This window comes from Rutidosis leptorrhynchoides, chromosome 2 (genome assembly GCF_046630445.1).
Source record: "Rutidosis leptorrhynchoides isolate AG116_Rl617_1_P2 chromosome 2, CSIRO_AGI_Rlap_v1, whole genome shotgun sequence".
Classification (NCBI taxonomy): domain Eukaryota; kingdom Viridiplantae; phylum Streptophyta; class Magnoliopsida; order Asterales; family Asteraceae; genus Rutidosis; species Rutidosis leptorrhynchoides.
In genome coordinates this window covers 548,127,988-548,135,000 of record NC_092334.1, presented here as the reverse complement: position 1 = coordinate 548,135,000, position 7,013 = coordinate 548,127,988, and the positions used below count along the sequence as shown (strand labels likewise).

Sequence of the window (7,013 nt, the reverse complement as noted above, 5' to 3'; positions counted from 1 at the left end):
AGGGGTATTTTTTAGAATTTTGATTTTTTAAGGGCATATTGTTATAGATTTTCGAAAATGAGGGCATTTTTCCCAATCTCCCTTTATTAATTCATAACTAACTTCTATAAAGTTATGCATACCATCTAACAAATATTATAGATTGAATGATTAAAGAAACTAGCATATGTGAATTATTACGACGACCAGTTAGCGCAATTATTGATGACTGTGACCGTACATCGCCATGTTCTAGTTTAATAATTTAGATGAAAAGTAGTTTAAAGCTGATAATGCTAAAAACGAACATATATTTCATAGCATTATCCTTCAAGAAAGACAAGCTTTTAGTTGCAATTGTTCTAGTTACAAGTGATATTCGTTTAAATAATAAAAGGTGAAGACAAAAGACAGATTCGACGATTTGAAGACGCAAACGACCAAAAAGCTAAAAAGTACAAAGTACAATCCAAGTGGTTCAAATTATTAATGAGAAACGTCTAAAAATACAAGAGTACAAGCCGTGAAACGCAAAGTACAAGATATTAAATCGTACGAAAAGGCGTTCGAAAATCCGGAACCGAGACATGAACCAACTTTCAGCGCGCGACGCAACGGACCAAAAATTACAAGTCAACTATGAACAAGAATATAATATAATATATAATTAATTATATATATTATTATATATTATATCTTTAAGCAGCCTACGTTTTAATCAAGAGATGAGCTGGAATCCAGAGCTCCGCACTCGCGGAGCTGTGAGGAACAAAACCTCCGCACTCGCGGAATTACACAGTGATCGAGTGGACCTATAAAAGGCAACGAATTCTGCTCGATCAAACACACCTTTTTCTTTTCCTTTCTCATATCATATACGATATATATATATATATTTATATTTTATAATTTTAATTTTAATTTAAAGTTTAATAATAATAAGGTTATAGTGGCGAATGTTTTAAGTTTGTAAGTCGAAACTCTGTCCGTGTAACGCTACGCTATTAATACTCATTGTAAGTTATGTTCAACCTTTTTAAATTAATGTCTAGTAGCTAAAGTTATTATTATGCTTATTTAAATCGAAGTAATCGTGATGTTGGGCTAAATATTAAGATTGGGTAATTGGGCTTTGGACCATAATTGGGGTTTGAACAAAAGAACGACACTTGTAGAAATTGGACTATGGGCTATTAATGGGCTTTATATTTAATTAACTAAATGATATCTTGTTAATTTAATATAAAGGTTAAAATTTGACGTATATATAAATAACCACATACGCTTAATCGGGTACGGTGGGCGGGATATCTATAAATACCAATAATTGTTCATTTGACCGAACACGGGGATGGATTAATAGTCAATGGACTCGTTGAAACAGGGGTGAATTACATTCAAGGGTAATTGGTGTAATTGTTAACAAAGTATTAAAACCTTGGACTACACGCAGTCGATAACCTAGTGTATTCATTAAACAAAGTATTAAGACCTTGTTACGGTTCGAATCCCCAATTAGTTGGAATATTTGACTTCGGGTATAAGGATAATTTGACGAAGACTTTCGCACTTTATAATTATGACTGATGGACTATTATGGACAAAACCATATGGACATATCGAATAATCCAGGACAAAGGACAATTAACCCATGGTAATAAATTAAAATCAACACGTCAAACATCATGATTACGGAAGTTTAAATAAGCATAATTCTCTTAATTTATATCTCATCGCATTTTTATTTATCGTCATTTTATTTATCGTACTTTAAATTATTGCACTTTTAATTATCGTACTTTTATTTTATCGCATTTTTATTTATCGTCATTTACTTTACGCTTTAAATTAAGTTATATTTATTTTTAATATTTTGCATTAGAACTTAAAATCGACAAACCGGTCATTAAACGGTAAAAATCCCCTTTTATAATAATAAATACTACTACTTATATATATATATATATATATATATATATATATATATATATATATATATATATATATATACAAATATAGTTAAAAAAAATATAGCGTTAAACTTGGCTACCTCCCTGCGGAACGAACCAGACTTACTAAAAACTACACTACTCTACGATTAGGTACACTGCCTATAGTGTTGTAGCAAGGTTTAGGTATATCCACTCTATAAATAAATAAATAACTTGTGTAAAATTGTATCGTATTTAATAGTATTTGGTAGTAAAAATATAACTATTTCGTATACACCTCGCATAACATCAAGTATTTTTGGCGCCGCTGCCGAGGAACGAAACAACGCCGAAAGCGAAACGCTATAAAAAAATATATTTAGTTTTTAATCTATTTTTGTAAAAATATAAGAAGTTTTAAACATAAAAATACAAAAATATAAAAAAATATATATCTATTTAGGTGTTTTAATTAAAAAGTTTATTTTTTTTAGAATTATAAAAATCTAATAAGTAATTGTTAAAATATAAGTTTTATTTAAGTTATATTTTATAAAAACTAAAAATAGAAAATATAAATTAAAAGTAAAAAAGTAAAAAAATATATATATATATATTAAAACTGAACTTGCGTAATTTAAGCCTGCACCTCATCTGAGCCTGCATCCTCCGCACTCGCGGAGTTATTGGGTAGCAAATATCCGCACTCGCAGAGCAGTCTGACAGGTCAAACCTGGTACGTGCATTAATTACGAAATTAGGGTTAATTATTAATTATTATTATTATTATTATTAAACCTAATTAGGGTTTAGTTAAATATTAATTAGTTTTAGTTTTAATTAAATTTGTAATATTAAGTGTTTTTATTATTATTAATTTAAAATTAATACTTTTATAAAATAATAATATAAAAATAATATTTTTATAAAAATTGTATTTTTTACTATAACTTTAGTTTTATTTTTAAATTTTGTATCTTTTTAATTGTTTATTCTTATATTGTATAATTTATCATTCGTAATTAGTTTTAAGATTAGTTTTTGCCGTAGTTATTTTTATTTCTAGATTTTTAGGCTTTGTCGTAAAATCTTTTAAGTACTTTTTCTTTAAGACTAAGATTTAGGTGCTTTAGAATTTTGCGACGCTGTTTATAAATTTTAGTACTTTTTAAGTTTCGACGTGTTATCTTTATTTTTCGCGCACTTTTTCTTTCTTATTTCTTGACGCTCCAGTTTTTAGGACATAGAATTTTTTTTATTTTCTTTAAATTTCGACAAAAAATTATTTTAAGCGGTTAAATTGATAGACATCCAAAATTTTCTGGTTCGTAGTAATAGTTGAATTTGTTAGTGGCGAGTTGTGAGCTTCTGATTTAAAGAGTCCTGGCTACATGCTGCATCTATTGGCTATTCGAAACGTGGGCAAAATCAGAAAAGTCTATTAATTTGATAACTTATATAATTTTTATCTTTATAACTAATAGGATATTCAGTGAATGCACCGAGCAAAACGTTCACTACCTTTCATACATTCACCACCTGTAACTCAATCAAGACATCTAGCCAATATTGTCGCCGTTGATTTTTCTTTAGAATCGTCATCTAGTCAACCAAGTACTCCGATTCAAATTTCCGATAATCCATTTTTTGAACCCGACCTCACAATTGAGAATCCGGAGGATATTCAGGGACAATTCAGAGATCCTGAACCACTAATCATTCCTCCTGAACCACAAATCATTCATCCAGAGATTGTCGAGGAAGAAACCATTAAGTCGGAATCCTCTAGTGATTCAGATTCAACAAATTCAATCATGGAAAATCTGGAACCTCTAAGTATGGAACACCGAATGAGGGCTAAACGTACTGGCCAAGGTCACGCAATTACTCAACCAGATATTAATGCGCCAGATTATGAAATCAAAGGACAAATCCTACACATGGTAACTAATCAATGCCAATTTAGTGGTGCGCCGAAGGAAGATCCAAATGAACATCTTCGAACCTTTAATAGGATTTGTACTCTATTTAAGATCAGAGAAGTTGAGGATGAACAGATATATCTCATGTTATTTCCTTGGACTTTAAAGGAAGAAGCCAAAGATTGGTTAGAATCGTTACCTGAAGGGGCGATTGATACATGGGATGTCTTAGTTGAAAATTTTTTAAACAATTCTTTCCGGCATCTAAAGCCGTGATACTTCAAGGAGAAATTGTTACGTTCACGCAAAAGCCTAATGAAACTCTATATGAGGCGTGGACAAGATTCAAAAAGTTATTGAGAGGATGTCCTCAACATGGTTTAGACACTTATCAAATAGTACAAATATTCTATCAAGGATGCGATATTACTACACAAAAAGACATCGACATAGCAGCTGGTGGTTCCATTATGAAGAAAACCGCAACTGAAGCTTACAAAATTATTAATAACACTGCTTCCCACTCACATGAGTGGCATCAAGAAAAAGACATCGTTAGATCATCTAAAGCGGCTAGAGCCGATTCTAGCCATGACTTTGATTCCATTTCCGCAAAGTTAGATGCTTTCGAAAGACGAATGGAAAAGATGACTAAAGATATTCACGCAATACGAATTAGTTGTGAGCAGTGTGGAGGACCACATTTGACAAAAGATTGTCTTAGTATTGAACAAATAATGGAACAAAGAGAGAATGTTTCATATATAAACCAAAGGCCTGGAAATAATTATCAGAATAATTATCAACCGTCAAGACCAAACTACAATCAAAATCAGAATTATAACCGAAATGTTCCATACAACAACCAACAAGGTCCTAACAATCAACAAGTATCCAACAATACTTACAACCAGCAAAGTCCTATTTTTCCAATTAAACCACCACAAACCGATGATAAAAAGCCAAATTTAGAAGACATGATGTCGAAGCTAGTTGAATCTCAAACGCAATTTTTCACATCTCAGAAACAAACCAATGAACAAAATGCTCAAGCATTTAGAAATCAACAAGCTTCAATTCAAAATTTGGAACAAGAAGTAAGTAACCTAGCAAGGTTGATAGGTGAAAGAAAACTGGGGAGTCTATCTAGCGATACAAATGCTAACCCCCGAAATGAAAAAGCTAAAGCCATTACCACAAGAAGTGGTTTTACACTTAAACCACCTGAAATACCTGTAAATTCTGAGGACTCTATTCCTACTACACAAGAACCACAATCTGATTAAGAAAAGGAAACAGAACCGGTAGTTGAAAAGGTTAATGAAGATAATACAGTTAAGGCAAAGCCTTATGTTAAACCATACCAACCACCACTTCCTTACCTGAGTAAAATGAGAAAAGAAAGACTTGAAGCCGAGCAATCCAAATTCTTGGATATGATTAAACAAATAAATGTTAATCTTCCTTTCATTGATGTGATTTCAGGAATGCCAAGATATGCTAAATTCCTGAAAGATCTAATCACAAATAGAAAGAAAATGGAAGAACTCTCGGCTGTTACTATGAATGCTAATTGTTCTGCAGTGCTGTTGAATAAGATACCAGAAAAACTTTCAGATCCAGGAAGTTTTACAATTCCATATTTTATGGGAAGTCTTAGTTCAATAGAAGCATTGGCAGATTTAGGTGCTTGTATAAATTTAATGCCATATTCATTATACACTAAACTAGACCTCGGAGAATTAAAACAAACACGAATAAGCATACAACTAGCCGATCGATCAGTAAAATATCCTAGAGGGATAATGGAGAACATGCTAGTTAAAGTTGGTACTTTAGTATTTCCAGTAGATTTTGTTATTCTGGACATCGAAGAAGATTCTCGAGTTCCTCTCATATTAGGAAGACCATTCTTAAACACGGCTAAAGCAATAATAAAAGTGTTCGGTAAGAAATTGACCCTAAGTATAGAGGACGAGAGTGTTACCTTTTCTGTTGATAGAGCCATGCAACAACCGCAATCTGCAGATGATACATGTTATTATATTCAAACTATAGATTCACATGCAGAATTGTTAGAAGAATTTCCAGAATTACAAGGAACAGGAGAATGTTCTTTAGGAGAAGGAACTGAACCAATTGATGAAGCTGAAATGTTAGCTACACTTATGGCTAATGAATACGAACTAACAACAGAAGAACTTCAAATGTTAAAAGAGGAAGACAGATATAGATACAAATCATCGATAGAAGAACCACCGACATTAGAGTTAAAGCCAGTTCCAAACCATTTGGAATACGCTTATTTACATGGTGAATCTGAATTATCTGTAATAATATCATCTTCTCTTACGAAAAATGAAAAATCTCAACTCATTTCTGTGCTAAAAGCTCATAAATCAGCTATTGCATGGAAGATTCATGACATTAAAGGCATAAGTCCTTCGTATTGCACACATAAAATCCTTATGGAAGAAGGCCATAAAACCTATGTGCAACGTCAACGAAGACTAAATCCTAATATGCAAGATGTTGTTAAGAAAGAGATTATTAAACTGCTAGATGCAGGTTTAATTTATCCAATCTCTGATAGTCCATGGGTAAGCCCAGTTCAATGTGTACCTAAGAAGGGTGGCATGACTGTCATAAAAAATGAAAAAGATTAGCTTATTCCCACAAGGACTGTAACAGGATGGCGAGTTTGTATTGATTATAGAAAATTAAATGACGCCACCAGAAAAGATCACTTTCCCTTACCTTTCATTGATCAAATATTGGAAAGGTTAGCCGGAAACAGTTACTATTGTTTTCTTGACAGTTTCTCCGGATATTTTCAAATTCCAATAGCACTCGAGGACCAAGAGAAAACCACCTTCACGTGCCCTTATGGTACTTTTGCTTACAAACGCATGCCATTTGGACTTTGCAACGCCCCTGCAACCTTTCAAAGGTGTATGATGGCGATTTTTCACGACATGATAGAAGAATGCATGGAAGTTTTCATGGATGACTTTTCAGTCTTCGGTGATACTTTTGAATCATGTCTAGTTAATCTTGAACGAATGCTTATTAGATGCAAACAATCAAATCTAGTTCTTAATTGGGAGAAATGCCATTTCATGGTTAGAGAAGGCATCGTTCTCGGTCATAAAATTTCAAAGGAAGGAATTGAAGTGGATAG

General features: G+C 32.3%; 1 non-coding gene across 1 annotated transcript; it reads right to left on the bottom strand.

The window, feature by feature from the left end:
* Positions 1 to 4,107: 4,107 nt before the first annotated feature.
* Positions 4,108 to 4,214, bottom strand: LOC139894789 (small nucleolar RNA R71). The gene has a single exon (XR_011775272.1). It is a non-coding gene; the product is annotated as a small nucleolar RNA R71 (small nucleolar RNA).
* Between the last annotated feature and the right edge of the window lie 2,799 nt (positions 4,215 to 7,013).